Genomic DNA, 18449 nt, shown 5'->3' with positions numbered 1-18449 from the left:
CCTTATAAATTTTTTATTAGTCCTTCATTCAATACTGTATTTGACATTTTTACACATTATACTATATAAAATTTGTAAAACGAGCTACTTCAAAAATGAAAAAAAATTATAGGAGTTCACTCAGTTGATATAAAAAGGCATTCAGGGGCGCCTGGGTGGCGCAGTCGTTAAGCGTCCGACTTCAGCCAGGTCACGATCTCGCGGTCTGTGAGTTCGAGCCCCGCGTCAGGCTCTGGGCTTATGGCTCAGAGCCTGGAGCCTGTTTCCGATTCTGTGTCTTCCTCTCTCTCTGCCCCTCCCCCGTTCATGCTCTGTCTCTCTCTGTCCCAAAAATAAAATAAACGTTGAAAAAAAAATTAAAAAAAAAATTAAAAAAAAATAAAAAGGCATTCAGAGTGATAGATATAATAACTCATATAGCACTTCCTATGTTTCTAGCACTATTCTAGGCACTTCATCTGTTTATATCATTATATCCTCAGGACAACCTGTGAGATGTGTATTATTCTTAGTATGTATCCCCATTTTACATAAAGCAACTGAGACATAAAAAGGTTAAGTAACCTGACCAAGATCACATACTTATAAGTAACAACGATAGGCATAAAACCCAAATCGTTTGCTCTTAATCACTATCTAGACTTCCTCTTTAGTAGATGGAGTCATGTGTACATAAGCAGAGAGGTGTAGCACAATCACTACACTAGGAAACTATAAATGTTGCCATAATATATGGTGTGAGGTGGGAAATCAGAAGGGTCTGTCAGGAAATGAAAAATGGATGGGTAGTCAAAATGCAGACCATGAAGGGCTTCACACATCAAGTAAAGGACTTTCTATCATTTCAAGTAAGCAAGTACAAACCACCAAAGGGTTTTAAACAATGGAATGCCATGTATTGATTTATATACACTACAAAAATAACTTGGGCAGTGGTGAGCAGAATGGACAGAGAGAGAATCAATAAAGGAGGCAGAGAATTCAGTTAAGAAGCAAGTATATTGGTCCAAGACACACATTGTGAGGGCTAGAGTTACAGCACTGTCGATACATACAGACAAAAGACAACAGACTCCAAGGAGATTCAAGAAAAAGAGGCCAGAAAATCTAGAGAAAGATTCTGTATGGGAAGCAATGGGATGGGGGAGGGGAAATAAGGAAGTCTCAGGTAGCTAACTTGAGGGAGATGGGGGAGGCTTGCCATTAATCAGACTGGGAGCCCCTTGCAGAGGCAGGTCTTTATCATTTAAAAAAGGAGTTCACATTTGGCCAGGTGAGCCTGAATCTCAGAAGACAGACATGTATTTGGGAAACTTAATAGACTGGCGATATTTAAAGCGATTGAAACAAATGGGACTCACTCGAGAACCCTATGAAGAATAGTAAAAGCAAAAAGCAGACAAAAGATCATTGTTTTCCAAACTTCAGTTATTCAAGACCTTCCTTCAGATTTTTTCCCATGTTAGTGTATCACCTGTACTAATGTGTAATACTTTTCTTTGAACTGGCAGATCTAAACATTCTATCTCTAGTATTTAAAAAACCTAGTATTACAATAATACTGGAATAAGTGGAAAATTACCATTAAGATACATTTTAAGGATGGGTCAAGGTAAGTTCATTAATTGTAACAAATGGACCACTCAGGTAGGGAAAATTGATAGTGGGGAGGCTGTGCATGTGGGGGAGCAGGAGTTATAAGGAAAATCTCTTTACCTTCCTCTCCATGTTGCTATAAATCTGAAACTGCTCTAAAAATTAAGTCTTTAAAATAAATACAATTTTAAACGTTTATATTTAACCCAGTATTACCTAGGATACTTCAGCATGTACTTCACGTCCAGAGAGCTATTCTTTGTGAAAAGAATTTTTTCCTACCAAGACCGGGAAGACAAACTTACCACCATCTCAAATAGCACCAACTAAAAGTAACTTAAAAGGAGATAGAAATGAATTTTCACTGTGTGATAGGTTACTATTTAATGCCCTGTGAGTGACCTAAAGTCATCTCATGTGCTACCTTTGGAACACGGCCCACGATTTTGGAAAATTCTGCTTTATAGCAAAGATGAAGGAAGTGGTCCAGACACACGTTCCCAGGTGAACTACTCTAAAGGAGAACGGAGTCAGTGGACACAGAATTAACAGTGTCACATTACACAGAGTATCAAATAGTATAGAAAGGTCACTTTTGGGCTTTACACATGCACATTCAGGATGGTCCTATCAGAGTAGAGATTATCAGAGGAAAATCACTTGTTCCTGAGTTATAGCTAAGGAATAGAGTGAGCTTGAAGATCTTACAGTTGTTACTGCCCATCAGGTGACTAATTTGAGCCTGGACCTAGCACTTGCTTTCTCTGACATTACATCCTCTTTTTCCTGTCCTCCACCCCAAGCCCACCATCCTCTTGCTGTGCCTAATGCTCTAGTAAAGGAATGCACCACATGTGTGTTGGGTCAGATCCCACACCTCTGGGGACCATTTGCAATTGACCACATTCTCCCAATCACCAGAGTGTCTCCTCCCATAAAAGACTGCATTGCCCAGGCCAGGCCCGCCGCGCCCCACCCCCCCGTCATAAGAAGCCAGAAGCCAGATACGCAGTGATGTGGCAGTCAATGAAAAATCGTGGGGGAGACACACACACATATACGCACTTTAACTTACTATGACTCCACACAGCTCTGCTTACTTTCAGATAAAAACTGAAAGTTTTTCAGCATCTGAAAGATGCAGACTCTATTAGGGTTTTATTCATTAGCATAAAAAGCATTAGTGGCCTTTACTATTCCAAAGGTGATTGATCATCTTCCATCCCATCAGTTTTGCACACCCAACTCCTTTCAATATGGAGTCAAAAATTATTCTAATACATGTTCATCAAAACATTTGGCAAAAGAAAAAATGAGCAAACCTGAAGGACTTTGTTTGCATTTCTTTTTTCACTAATCTCTTACAAAATGATATCTTTCTACTTTTCTTTATTGCCAAGTCCCTTAGACCGTATGTGTCACCTAAATTAAATGTCCTAAATACACAGTTTCCTTTCAATTGTACTTATGAAACTAGTTTAGGCAAAGACTTGTATAGAATCTGAAAGGAGTTTTAACTTCTTAGACTCAACGGTTTTCATCTAAAATAGGCTTTAGTATTTTTAAGCCTCACTCTCACTGAAAACATACTCATGTTAATGATATAAAATAGATGATAAACAGATGTGAACAGAACTAGAATTTTGCAAAAACATTTCATCTTCCAAATGTCCAAACTCAATTTAAAACTTAAACACAAAATTTAGACAACTATTTTCATAAAGACTTGAGCACTGTACATAATCAAGAAATAAGAAATTTTGTTTTACCAAACTACAATAAAAGTACCCAAGCACAGGAAACATTTGCACTGAAATGAAATGCAATGCTCATTCACTGCAAAGCAGAATTTCTAAAAAGTTGTAGAACATATATTGGCCTTTTTCTAATCTACCAAATGAAAACCAACAAGCACAAAGTATATTTCCAAGTAATAAAAGAACTACAAGAATATAGGAAGCACCACAATCCTGAGAGGCAGAGATGTTGGGGGGGGGAGTGGGGGTTGGAAGGAGGAAGGGCAGGCTTTAAGCTGTGACTTTGCCATTTGTGCATGTATCCCTACATGTGTATTCCTGCACTGTCTTCCTTTCTCACTGCTGCCTCTTGCCACAGCCCCTTATAGGTTGGAGGGGGGGACGCAGTTGTACCATCTTTTCCCTATCATTTTTATGTCACCTGCATCCAGCCCAGTATCTAGCATGGATAGGATGCTCAATTACCGTGTGTTGCAGGATTACCATAGCTTTTTACATGATGGGGAAAAAAATTCCATTACTTCTAGCATTAGAAGAAAGATTATCATGGTCTGATAAATCATTCTTAGGCTGCAACTGAAAAGCTCTTTCAAGAGAGTACAGGACATTCACTGCTGGTTTTGTTTGTTTTGTTTTTCCCTAAATGGGGGCCTTAGTTGGGTTTCAGAAGCAGATTCAGAAAAAGAGATCTGCATGCAGAAAGTCATTTGGGAAGTGTTAATTGTGATGGAGTAAGGGCAGCAGGATTGGGTAGAGGAAGAAGAGGCCTTGGCTGACCCCATACAGAACTCAGGAGTGGGGAATGGTCCTTTAGAGGTGCCAAGGATCGAAGCAAAGGAACCTTGTACCCCAGCCCAATCGCTGGATCTGGGTTCCTCGAGGAAAGAAGGGGAGTGAGAAAAATCTTGGTGGAAGCAGCTACCTTCTGGAGAGAAATCAAGCTGTGAACCACTAGCAGCCCAAAACTCTGCTCATGAGTACAGGACTCTGAAGAGAGATCTGGGTGAAGTTCCACAGCACCCAACACAACAGCCAAGATCATCAAGTGGAGAGACTCAGAGACCCCACGAGAAGCGATCTTTCTCATAGGCTAGCTATATAAAAAGGCATTGACAGGATCCAAGCCTACATCATCTGGTTTCTACATGGCAGCTCTCAGTTTGTCACAATCTGTCACTTCAGTCACTTAAAATTACTGCAGACAGGGAAAATTGCCCTCCCATTGAACTATGGGAAATCACAATTGCTAACAATCTTTGAGTCCAAATTGTGAGACTTCTTACAACATGAACAGCCTGAAGCTGAATGGTCCACTCAAAGTTAGGAAGACCAGCAGGAATGATTAAAAAGCATCCATTCAGGGGCGCCTGGGTGGCGCAGTCGGTTAAGCGTCCGACTTCAGCCAGGTCACGATCTCGCGGTCCGTGAGTTCGAGCCCCGCGTCGGGCTCTGGGCTGATGGCTCAGAGCCTGGAGCCTGTGTCCGATTCTGTGTCTCCCTCTCTCTCTGCCCCTCCCCCGTTCATGCTCTGTCTCTCTCTGTCCCAAAAATAAAAATAAACGTTGAAAAAAAAAATTAAAAAAAAAAAAAAAAAAAAAGCATCCATTCAGAAAGCATTCCCGGACTCATCACCATCTGGTCAGATCTGATTATTACACAGTCAAGGAAACTCCTGCAGGAGACACCACAGGGAGAATTCTTCTGAGGCTGCCATTCAGCATTTGTAACAGCAGTGCGGAAGAAGTGTGATGTACGACAGGTACCCTGTGCCAGGTCCCCTCACATCTGATCCACTCTAGCTACTCTCCTTCCATCAAGTCCAGAGAGATAGGAAGGTGCATGATAAAAGGAGCCAAGATGCATAGTTTAAAAAAAAAAAAAAAAAAAGGAAGAAGTATTTTCTAAGTTCTGGAATGCAGAGCTGCACGCCAACTTCCATCCACACTGGCCACCAGCCTCCTCTCTCCAGCTAGGAACGCCAATGCCATTTTTCAAACATCCCAGATGCTTCCCTGCACGCAAGACTTCCTAACCAATTTTTCAAATTAAGCACAACCCTGAAATTTGGCTGCTCTCTCAGTCTGCTTTGAAAGAATGTCAGCAGTTTTGATATCTGCCACATTTTATTCACTGTAGGTTCAGGATCCCCACAGAACAAAAGCTACAAATAAAAGAGAAAGAGAATTAGGAAGGAGAAAGCCTGCTTTGGCAGGGCGCAAACTCTACTGAACTCACAATGGAGGGAGAGAAGACCTGCTGGGCCAAGATTCTTAGTTAGAGAAAAGGAGGATCAACAAATCTCACCAAGAAATCCCAAACGCAAATCAGAAAAGCTTTCAAAACTCGACCTTCTTTACAGATAATAAGCAGAAGGTATCAATTACATTTACATTAATGAGACTGAGCATTAAGAGCTGAGTAAATCAAAAAGCCTTCCTGGGCTTATTCAATCTTGAGAGATTTTACCCAAGACAGTTAGCAAACTACAAACAAGATGATATGTGAAATAGGCTAATTTGACAATTCTTAAGCATTCATTTGTAGTAATCAGTAGCACTCAGGTAATCTCCCTACTCAAAATTTTGCAATGGGACCTATGGGCCAGTAGATGAGGAAATGTCTGGGCATTTGTTGGATCTTTCTTCCAAAGCTTGGAGGCTGACAGAGAAACTTCTCAAGTTTAACGACAGCACGCTGGCTGCAATACAGCCATCATCATCACAGCTGGCAATGCTCAGAGCTTTTAGATCAAATCCTGTTTACCTGATATATAATCTGTTTAACACATTTCCTTCATTATGTTATCATGTTAAGATTTCCTACTCTACAGATCGAGTGTATCTTGCATGTGACAGCCATGATTTAAACCAGCAGTTCTCAATCAGGGGTGATTTTGACATTTGGCAATGTCTGGAGATAATGCTGGCTGTCACAACTGTGGGGGAGGAGAATGTGCTAATGGCATCTAGTGGGTGAAGGCTAGGGACACAACTAACTATCCTACAATGCACAGGACAGGTCCCCACCACCACCACCAAACATACAATGAAATATCAATAGTGTCAAGGTCGAGGAACTCTGATTTAGACCTTGCTCTGGTTGAGAATGTAGAAGTGCTGTGGAAGAAAATGCTGGAAAACAGCTCAGCTTTGTGCAAAATACATATATGATGGACAACAGAGCTTTTTTTCACTTGAAATCTACTAACCAGATATATTTTAGGATCTTGCACTATACAGAGTCTACATATTCTATAACACAGAAATGTAAGCAATTAAAATGCCTGTGTTTCTACCTTTTCTGATCCCTGCCCAGGGATCTTGCTGTTCAAGAATTAGAACACCATTTCACTATTTTATAGGAACCCTGAACTCTCTTCCCCAGTTTAATGACTGGTTCACATTTGCTGCTTTGCCTTGTTTTATTGCTTTGTGCTTCAAACCAAAGGGCAGAGATGACTTTTCACTATTCAAAAGATGTACCTCTATGTCTAAAGAGGGAAACTCTTCTCAAATCCAAGACTAATAGGAATCATAATGCATGGTATTCCCCCACCCTTTCTTACTTTGGAGCTCCTTCATTATCATGTTGGCTGCTTTCATCTTAACCCAGGTTATCTCTTCTTAGATATTTCCCCCTATCTTTCCACATGCACAAATTCTTAACGACAAACAGATGAAGTAAGTGTTTGAGAAAGACCGACGCTCTTGGTCATTTCCTTTCTTCTTTCGCTATTGTCTGCCAGTCAGATCGACCATTTACGTATTCTTTCCCTCACTTCCTTTATGTAGTCAGCTGTCAGGGTCTGTATATTTTCACTTTGAACCATCTCTTCCACTCCATTTGTAACATCACATGCCATCTCTCAGACTCCCAGATCCCCTTACCTGATGTTCTGCTGAACCTGAGGCATTCCCTTTCTTCCCTAACACCATCCCAACTCCATTTTTATATAATACTCATTTTCATTAAACTTCATTTTAACCTACCTGTGTTCTAGTTGTTGAAGACTTAAGGAGGTGTGGCAATATAGTACATTGGACAGGTTCCCCCAGAAATTCTGGTCTACCCCGAAACTCAGAATAAGACCTATTTGGAAATAGGATCTTTACAGATGTCATTAGTTGACATCATACTGTATTAGGGTGAGATCTAAATCCAGTGACTTTTGTCCTTTTAAGATGAGAGGGCACACAGAGACACAGGGAGAGGCAGTGTGAAAATGGGGCCAGAGATTAGAATCATGCCTCACAATCCAGGAATCTAAAACATTGACAGCATCCACCAGAAGCTAGGAGAAAGGCAAGGAACAATTTTTCCTTCAGAGCCTCCAGAAGGAGTCAATCTTGCCAATATCTTGACCTTGGACTTCTAGCATCCTGAACTATGAGAGAATAAATTTTTGTAGTTAAGTCACCCAGCTTATGGTAATTTGTTATGTCAGCCCTAGAAAACTAATACAGATGGCCATGAGAATATGCCCTACACCTCTCCATCTACAGGTAGTATAAAGCTCCCAGCTACTTCATTCTGATATCCACAGGGGCATTTGCCCCAAGGCCACCTTTCTCATGGGCTCTTCTAAGCCAGTGACCTACTGCAGCAGATGTGCAAAATAGACCAATTCCTGGGAGACACACAGTCCTTTGATGAGCCATGTTGTCTCAATGACTCTTTCACAGTCCTACCACATGTCTTTAGACTGACCAGTCTGGGACGCTGACACCCAACCTCCTTTCCTTCTCTTGGAATAGTCTTGTCTCCTGGTCTCATGGCTCTCCAACCTCCCCCAGCTCCCTTCCCATTTTTTTTTCCTCATTAGAGTTTCCCTAATAAAATCTACACTCATTTAATTGTACCTTGGTGTCTACACCTTGCCAAACTCAACATAACCCAGAAGGGAATTACAAAACCCAATTTCTATTTTAAACAGATTTCTTTGCCTGGTTTGTGGAGAATGGATTCAAATTTAACAAAACTGCAAGAGCAAAGACCAAATAGGAAGCTCATATAATAGCTAGAAGAGCAAGGCTTGCGGCTTGCAGTAGGCCAGTGGTAGCAGTGGCTATAGTGGTCAGATTCCAGATATACTTTGGCAACAAAAGATAATGAATCCTGGTGATGGATTTATGTGAGGGTATGGGAAAATTGGCATCGAGATTGATTTCTTAATTTCTACCAAGAAGGAACACTAGGATATTGGTGGCATTCACTGAGAGGCAGAAGACTAGAAGAAAAGTAAATCCACAACTAAAAGATTAAAAGTTCAGTTTCATATATATGTAAAGATCAAAATTACTTGGAATTATCTAAACAAAGATTTCTCAGACAGGTATAAAGATATGAAGCTAAAATTTCTCTATGAATTCAGGAAATATCAGAATATAGTGTTGAAAGCTGAGGAAGTAGTTAGAATCACCTGGAGAAAAAAAGATAGCATGAACAGCAAAAGGGTAGTCCTGAGGCCTTCCAAAATATAAAAGTCAAGAACACAAGAAGAAACAGATGATGAATGCTAAGAAGGAATAATTACAGAGGTAGGCGGAAAAGTGTGAACATGGTATCCATAAGCCAAAAGAAAAGAGCATTTGGAGGATGAGTGGAAGGTCAACTGGCCAAAAGCTGCTATGAGTACAAGCAAGAGGATTTCAAATCATCTGCTGGGTTTGGAGACTGAGTCTTGGGTCATCTGCCATATTGGTGCAGTGGTGAGAACAGCAGCAAAGCAGGAGTGGTCTAAAGAGAAAAGAAGACTTCAGGCTCAGTTGACACCAAGCTGGGAAACCTTTTTGCCCCAAACACATAGCACAGATAGAAGAAGCATGGTTTTCATAATAAGACGATACAGCCAAGGAGATTTCCATTTCATGTGGTATTTTTGAATGTATACTTAAGCACTTTCCCAACACTGCCTTAATAGTTTTAAAAAAAATTAATTGTAACTGTGACAAAAAACAAGACACAGTTTTGTGTAGACTAGACAATCAACAGAAACATAAAACAGTAATGAGGGCAATACATACATTGGCTCAGAAATGAAAAGAAACAAAAGCATAGCAGAGGCACCAACACCCTTTCTGTCAAGCATCAAGTTCTGATCCCTTGGCATTGAGGGATATTTAACTCCCAAGAAACCAAGGCAACTTATTTAGTTGACATTCATTGGAATGACCATATCCACTTCTTAAATATTGAAATATTTCTGTACTACTTAGTAAATAGCCTGTATTCCAACCCCCTCCCACAAGGTGTTGTTTTAAACAAATCATTTAAGAATAAAGTTACATGTACAAATTATTGAGTCATCATATTCTTAGCTATTTGACTCTTTCTCGTTTTACTACTTTCTGTAGTGAATACATTCCTGCTATAACCTAACTCTCCATGTCATTTCCAAAAATCACTGGCACAACCTCACCAACTTTATTAGAAATGACATCATTCATTATGTTTAGGTCACTGGGGACCTTTGCCCATAATCTCAGTCTCTACTGCCATTTCACTTGGAAACTTGTGGTCCTTCCTTAAGAAAAAGTGGTCATTACAGATACTTAGACCTCAGAAATAAAGACTACCTATGTACTTTACCCTAAAGAAGTAATATTCAGGTATAAAGTCAATGAAAACTTTAAAAGAATGATATTCAAACTGCAAACACCCAATATAATAAAGTTACTCTTTAAAGCAAAGGGACTAAAAATAAAATATAACAAAGTTTGTATGGGACATTACCCTGAATTTTTCACTGAATAAAAAAATTATTTCTTAAGTATTGCATATTTTTCATCTATGTGAGATCTATAAGCACATGCCTCCAAGTCATTATTGATACAGAAGTCTATATGGTCAGACACTAGGACTAAAGCACACATTATTTTGTGAGTGCTCTCCCCAAATGAAACCAGAGCAACGAAACATTAAAGGAGAATCACTGTGGACTCTACTTGGAATCCCTCATATACCAATGATCCTGGGGAGGTTTGGGGATCCATACAAAGGCACTCCCTGTCCTGCAACAAGAGCACTAGGTATTTTTGTTTGTAGTAATGAAGTAACCATAAATATACCTCATGTTGCACAAATACTCCAGCTACCTGGATAAAGAGCATGCATGCCAAAGAGGGGAAAAAAATCAAACAGAATGCATTTCTATATTAATAACTCTGTCTTAATAGCAATACCAAGGGCCATGTAGCTTTCTGGCCAGGGTTTAAGATATCAGTGGAGGCCATCTACACCAGGCAGAAAAATAAATCTTCAGAATATTCAAAAGATCCATGTCCTGTTTGAAGAATACACAGGGGGAGAGACAAAAGTTTCCCCTGACTTTCAGGCGCACTTGGGCTGCCAGCAAGTCCGAGTAATGAGTGGCCAGACCCCACACGTGCTCTGCTCTCTGTTCACTGGGCAGGCATTTGTCAAGGTGTAAATTATTTATAGTGGTCTCCAAATGCTCTGAAAAGTTACTTCATTTTCTTAAAAATAACAGAAAAAAAATGCTGAGACAAGTATTAGATGAAATAGGAGCTTAGTAAAGGTATATTCCAAGAATTAAAGGTTGCCTTGATTGGAAAACACACACACGTGCATAAATCTTGCCAATACCAAATGAAACATCTGATTCTAATTATTCAATTCTCACTTTCTTGTCACTTTAGACTCTAAGGACATGAACAACAATATTTAAAGGTAAGCATTGAAAATAGACAATGGCTTAAGGCCTCATCATTTTAACATATCTTCACTGAGTGAGAACAGATACCCCAAAAATGCATAATTAGATAATTACTTTGTAGTGACTCCATCTCTTAAAGATTCTCAAGAATACTAAAAACTTAAGAACAAAAATGCAGCACTTTTAACTCTTCACTGAAACTCAATTGTAAGGTAACAGTACAGTGACACTGACTTTTTTATTTTTTCGTTCTGTTTTATAGGTGTAAGAAAGGGGGGGGGGAGGAAACCAATTATCTTGTTAACCAGCAAATTCATGGTCAGAATGCTGTCCACAGCAAGTGACAAAATACTTGATCATGTGAAGCTTAAGTAATAAAGTTATCCCATTTCTTCATTTAACAAGAAGTTTCAAGTAGCAGTTCAAGGATTGGTTCAATAGCACAAATATGTCAAATCACTGGGTCCCAGAGACTAACTTGCTTACTCTTTTCTTTGTAGCCTCAGGGTGCTGGCTGCCAGCTCCAAGCAGTATATCCCATGGAAAGTTGATGTGTGAGTAGATGGGCTCCCTAAAGGAGCCTGAGCTAAGGAATGGGCTTCAGTTGATGGTATCCAAAACACAAGAGGCAGAAAAATCCCCTTTCCACAGCTAGCTCGCAAACTCCCTCTTATCTGGGAGAAAAGGCAAGTTCTTTAAATCCTCCCCCCAGCAGATTCTCCATGAATTCTCATTGGTTAGAAATAAACCACATGTTCACACTTAGGCCAATCAATGTCTAAGGGAACCAGATTACCACACTGAATTAGACAAACCAGCTTCATCTGGGGCTGGTTTAGTTGCAGCCTGAATAGAATCAGGATATTGTTAACAAAGAAGCAGAATGTTGGTAGGCAACAAACAGCATGTCACAACCATACTTTGCATATACTAGAGGTCAAAACATTTGGCTCAACTGGACATTTCAAGAAAAGTAATTTCCCTTTTTTCCCCAAAGTGATGTAGAGTTTCAACTTTACAATCCAGCCCTCTGGTTGCCCTCCATGCTGGCATAATAAAGCACCAGGAGATAGATGCCTGTGGGCTTCCAAGGTGTTTAGATCCCCAGTGACATGAGACTCCATAGATTCAAGTCAGCATGCTGAGCTCCCCTACCTGGGATTAAGCAATTACTGCAGACTTTAGGACACAGAGTCACAGTGAAAAATACAGCTAACCAGAACACATGCATATTACTACTTCTATTTCTGAGCAGTTTTCCAGCTTAAGTACAACCCGTGGCTATAATCTGATCAAGAGGTATCAGAGCTAAGGCTAGCTGCGGCAAAGAATATCCATGCTGACAAGTTAAACACTGATTGTTCCCCCAAAATGGAATGGCCAGTTTAGATTATATCAAAGAACTAATAAACATCATTCTCTAGAACTCGAAACTGAACCAGATATAACTCAGCTTGAGATTTTAACAATTTACTCTACCCTTTGTTACTGATTTTTTTATTTCAACTTGACTTGAATACTCTGCTATAAACCCTATTATGAGAACACAGTGGTATTCTATCCAGTCGGCCCTGCAGTTGTAAATCGGAAATTCTAAGCACAATTCTGATCTTTCTGTACTGTGAACTAATGCACTCATACACATTGACCTAGGGCCAACCATTTCAGGTGCCTAAAATAAGAGATAAATGAAAAAGTTCTTCACATCCTATTATGGATACAGATGTGAACAATTATAAGGTGATGCGCAAGAAAGAAAGAATCTGGAAAAGGAGTATAACACACAATACTATGTACTCAAGATGGGCTTTGGAGGCAGACAGAAGGTGGTTCAGATCCAGCCTGGGCCACTTATATGCTATATGACAGTGCATGCATTGTTTTCTCTCTAAAACTCAGGAAAATGTAATATTACCCCATACCAGGAAGGTTTTAAGAATTCAATGAGATGACAAATAAGTGCTTGGCACCATGCCCCACAGAGAGGGGAAGCTAAACATTTGTCCTTTTTCCTCTTGCTCCTCTCCCTTCTCCAGGCAGAGAGCAGGGAAGACTGTTCCAAAGGGTAGGAAGCTCCAGCTTTAGGCACAGTGGACCAGGGCTCAATTGCCCTGACTAAAAGTGTTTAAGCAAATTTGAACTGAGGTCAGAAGGAAGAGTTGGGAGTTAGGCCCTGCCTGTTAGCTTCTTTCCTACTGCAGCCAAATTCACACAGGCATCACCCTAGCTGGGGCCCTATTTACCTCCAGCCACGTTCCACGAATCAGGAATTAAAAATGTCTTTTTCATTGGGGCTCCTGCGTGGCTCAGTCGGTTAAGCATCTGACTTTGGCTCAGGTCATGATTTCATGACTCCTGTGCTTGAGCTCTGCATCAGGCTGTCTTCTGTTAGCACAGAGCCTGCTTTGGATCTTCTGTCCCGGTGTCTCTCTGCCTCTCCCCCAAGCTTGCTCGCGTGCGCACTCTCTCTCTAAATAAATAAACATTTTTTTTAGTGTTTTTTCCTCCATTTTCTCAGGTCCCATTCTCTTCTGCAAAACATATAATCTGGCACTCATTCTTGACACGGGATGGGAATTATTCTTAGGTTGTTTGGATTTTTTAAAAATAAACTACGTGGTCATGTAATTTACATAAAATACAGTGCGCTCATTTAAAGTGCACAGTACAGTAAAAAAGCTATTAAATATGTAACTACATACGCATCTAACTACAGACTATGGAACGTTAACATCACCCCCCAAAAATTCCTTCATGCCCCTACCAACCGTTAAAGTGAGCACCCTAGGGAACTACTGATGTGACTTCTATCCCTAGAGATTAATTTTACCTCTTCTAGACTATCATATAAAAGGAATTCATACTGCAGGCATTGCTGTATGACTGACTTCTTTAACTTAGCGTAATATTTTTGTGAACCATTTGTTATCTATTATCAATATTTCACTTAGTGTTATTGCTGAGTAGTTTTTTTTATTATATGGATGTACATGATGAGGGACATTTGGTTTGATTTCCTGTTTTGGAGTTTATGAATAAAACTGCTCTCGACATTCTTATTCACAATTATATGGACATATATTTTAATTTTGCTTTCATCAAAACCTAAGAGTGAAATTTATGGATCATATGACAAATGTATGTTTACACTTTTAAAAATTGCTTAAATGGCTTTTTAAAGTTGTACCATTTAATATCCCCACAGATAATGTATGAAAGTACCAGTTGCTTCACATCCTGATCAACACTTAATATTATCGTATTTTTTATTTCAGCCATTCTTCTAGGTATCTTCCAGTATCTCATTATGATTTTTATTTGCATTTCCATGATAATTAAAGACATTGAGCATCCTTTCAAGTACATATTGACCCCTCGTATTTTGTTTTAGTAATATTCTGTTCAACCTCTTTGCTCACTTTATATAAAACTGAAGAATCAGCTTGTTAATTTCTGCCAGAAAGTCTGCCAGAATTTTCACTGAAATTGCATTAAATCTATAGATCAATGTGGGGAAAGATGCCACCCTAATGAGGTTTTCAATCTAAGAATATGGTGTATCTCTCCATTTGTTTAGGTCTTTTTTAATTTTTCCCAGCAGCTTTTCATAGGTTTGGATATAGGACTTGCATATCTGCTACTGAATTTATCCTTAATTGTGATTATAAGTGGTTTTATAAATTTTACTTTCCAATTGTTTATTATTAGTATGTACAACTGCAGTTGAATTTTGTATGATTGTGGTGGGTTGAAAAATTTTCCCCAAAATTTGTCTCCACTCAGAACTTCAGACTGTGACCTTACATGGATATAACATCTTTGCTGATATAATTCAGTAAGGGTCTGAAGATAGAAACATCTTGGATTTAGCTGGGTAAATACAATGACTGGTACCCTTATAAGAAGAGGAAAGGACTCAGAGAGACACACACAGAAAAGTCCACATGAAGTTGGAGGCAGAGGCTTGAGCTACGCCTGGGGCCACCAGTCACTGGAAGAGGCAAGGAAAGATTCTTTGCTTAAGCCATCAGCGCAGGTTGTTCAATATATACTTTTCTAGCTGTTGATGTGGACAAGTCTCATATGATCCCTTGTATATTTTGCCTCTCATTTATTTTGGCATGTGCGCTGATGATAAATCTATTGCTTCTTCGCTCCAAGTCCATAATTTATTTTTTGTCCTGCATTTTTAGAGTAAAGCAAAACCCCATAAACACCCCTGGTTTGTTAGCTAGCACAGTGTCAGGCTTTGCCAGTGGAGAGGGTTAGAGGGACACTGGAAGAAATAGCACAGAAAAGGGCTTCTTTTCCCAGTTCTGGAGTGATTTTTTCCCCTCCCTCTGGGATGGCAGCTGGTGGCATGCAAGGCTCCCAGAGATGCTCACTTTCCAGCCAGTTTCTGTGACCCTCCAGAGGGCAGCTGTCTGCAGACAAGCTTCATCCCTCAGGGCCTAAAAGAATTTCTCCACCATCTATAATCCATAGCCACACCCTGTCCCATGAGATCGGAATCTATGGTTATAGGAGGAAATGTCTTGCAAATTTTTTGTTCCTTCCTTGGCTATGCTCCTCAGTCCCATAGTAGCAACTCCCATATTCCTAAGGATCCTTTTCTACTCATTTTAGTCATTACCCACTTTTACAAATTAATGTTTTTTTGTATTAAATATTCCTGCTTAATAGAGTGACATCTTTAAAGTACTTAAGGAAAAAAACTGTCAGCATAAAATTGTATATGCAGTGAATATAGCTTATAAAGTAAAAGAGAATTAAAGACTGCAAATAAACAAAAACAGAATCTGTTACTAGCAGGCCTGCATTATAAGAAAGATTAAAGAAAATTCTTCACATGAAGATAATAATACCAGAAAGAAACTTCAATCTACGCAGGGAAGTTAAAAATACCAAAAGTGGCATAAACAAAGTTAATAAACAACTTGTTTCAAATACTTTTCAAAGTCCATTGATTGTCTGAAGCAAAAATAGTAGCAGCATTTTGTGGGATCATAACTTAGGTAAAAGTATAATGTGTAGCAAAACTAGTATGAAAGATGGGAAGGAAGATTGGGGACACATTGTTGGAAGATTCCTACATTGTACAGTAAGTGGTATAGCATTATTTGAAGGCAGACTGTAATTAATTTTAAAAACAATCTCTATGACAAACTTTACATCCAGAGAAATGAAAACTTCTGCTCACACCAAAGAATGCCCACAAATACTTTTTGTGATTTTATTCATAATCATCAAAATATAGAAGCAACCCAAAATCTCCCTCACCTGCAGAATGGATAAACAAACTGGCTATCCATACCATAGGATAGTATTCAACAATAAAGAGAAACAAACACCTGATATATGCAACGAAATGAATGACTCTCAAATGCATTATGCTAACTGAAGGGGCCAGTCTCAAAAGATTATATACTGTGATACCATTTCCATAACATTCTAAAAAAGGCAAAATTATGGGGACAGAAAGCAGATCAGTGGTTGCCAGGGCTCAGGGTGAGAAGAGGGATTGACCACAATGAGGGTTGGGGAATTTTTTTAAGATGATAGAACTGTTGTATGTATTGATTGTGGGGTAGTTACATGCCTGAATGCATTCATCAAAACTCATAGAACTGCATACTAAGAGTAGTCTATCTTACTGCATATAAATTATATCTTAATTTAAAATAAAATGAAAAAAATTGTCAGTTTCCCCATTCAAATTACTGGTGTCACATCTATCCCTGACTGGAACTTGACTGTGTACCAGAAAGTTTATTTTATTGTAGTTTATTAAGAATATTTTTTTATAATATAAGAATTTAACTATAGCCACTTAAAATATATTAAGATGAAGTTGCTCTGGCCATTGGTTATGAAGTAGATGGTAGGCTTCTACTGCACAACTATTTGTTTGTTAGAGAATCCCAAGGTACCGCCTAGAGAAAAACTTGGGCTGGCATAATTTCATCCCAGCCAACATCCCCAGAATGGTGTGTGGCCTTCTCTTCAGGAATGCACCCTAGGTAAGTGTCTCATTTTTTGCAGTAAGATCTCTACCTTGCCCCCAGTATGCTAAAGTGCTACAGCATGTGTCCATGCACAAGAGCAGCAATGCCAAAGAACATCATGCCAGTTGCTATCTAGGCCACAATGCCAAATTCACTGCTGCTCAAAACCTAGCAAAAGTTTCAGTGGAAAACAAGAACTATGGAAGACTGCTCTAAGCATGTGCCATCTAATCTCTCCTCTGGATTCTTTAAAATTTGTCCCTGAGTTAAATTAGACCATTCAAGAGAGCAGTCTACCTACACAACATCATGGTGACCTCTATGAATTGATGTGATTGAATTACCATTAAGGACCTAGATTGAAGAAGGTTATAAGAAAGAGCTCAATGAAGCTCTTTGTTTTTATCAAGAACATTGTTCATTTTGGTGCACAGTGCCTATATCTGTCCTTAGTATAACATATGGTTGTGTTTCTCTTGGTCAACATTGTGACACAGAAACTAAGACTGGTCCTACTGCCTATTTATTCACTCACTGCTAGAAATCTTAAAGACGAGTCTAGTTTAATATTGGTAATATTGCATGTAGGATTTAAGAAGGTGCATTCCATGAACTAACCTACCTGTAGTTACTTTAGTTCCCTTCCTTTATTTTTGCTAGGACTCATTTTTCTTACTCTTGTTAATTCAGTTCATCCTGCTATTTTATATTATAGCTACCTAGCAAAAGATGAAATATAAATAAATTGAAAATTGCATACATGTATAGGGACTTGTGATCAGTTTCCCTGTGGGCTAAATAAAGCAAATGTGCCCTTTGTGCTCTGGCCCTGACAAAATTCAATCTTCTGCATATAGAAAAGAGTGAAACAGCCAGCCATTTTAGGCCACACTTTTACCATCACTACAATTTTTGTCAAAATCATAGGTCTCAAAAAGTAAAAAGAAAGATTACCTTTAATGACACTTTCTTTTTATGATGGTTCAGATTATTTGTTCTTATTCTGGTTTACCTGCAATGAAAGATACACCACAATTTTTAATCTAGAAAATTACTTGATGATACTGTCACTGTAATAAAATCCAAGCTATAAGACTAAGAGAAAAATAGGACTTGGCAAGTAGAGCACAGCATTTGCTTGACCTGCCTACTACATACAAGAATACACAACACATAACCTGACACCAGTACCATTACATTTTTTTTTTTACATCTCGGCATAAATTTGCTGTTGCAAGACGGGGGTGATAGTACTATTTATAAATTTATTTTGGAAAATCTGGATTCTAATCCTGACTCTTCTGGGTTCCCTGAGTAGGTCACAACTCTTAGGACCTCAGTTCTCAGCCATGCCAGCAAATGATAGTGACCCTGAATATAAATAAGGGTCCTTTAGCTAATAACATCCATAAATCA

General features: G+C 39.1%; 1 long non-coding RNA gene across 1 annotated transcript in view; it reads right to left on the bottom strand.

Annotated features, from left to right (window-relative positions):
* Positions 1-18048, bottom strand: part of LOC147583276 (uncharacterized) — a 417756-nt gene extending 399708 nt beyond the window's left edge. The window contains exon 1 of the long non-coding RNA XR_015247774.1: positions 17988-18048. This is a non-coding gene — a long non-coding RNA (uncharacterized LOC147583276). The remainder of the gene's footprint in view (positions 1-17987) is intronic.
* Positions 18049-18449: the final 401 nt, after the last annotated feature.

The sequence above is a fragment of the Puma concolor genome, chromosome A2, assembly GCF_028749965.1.
Source record: "Puma concolor isolate L17-30 chromosome A2, mPumCon1.1.hap2, whole genome shotgun sequence".
In the NCBI taxonomy this organism is placed as follows: domain Eukaryota; kingdom Metazoa; phylum Chordata; class Mammalia; order Carnivora; family Felidae; genus Puma; species Puma concolor.
This window is presented reverse-complemented; position numbering and strand designations above follow the sequence as displayed.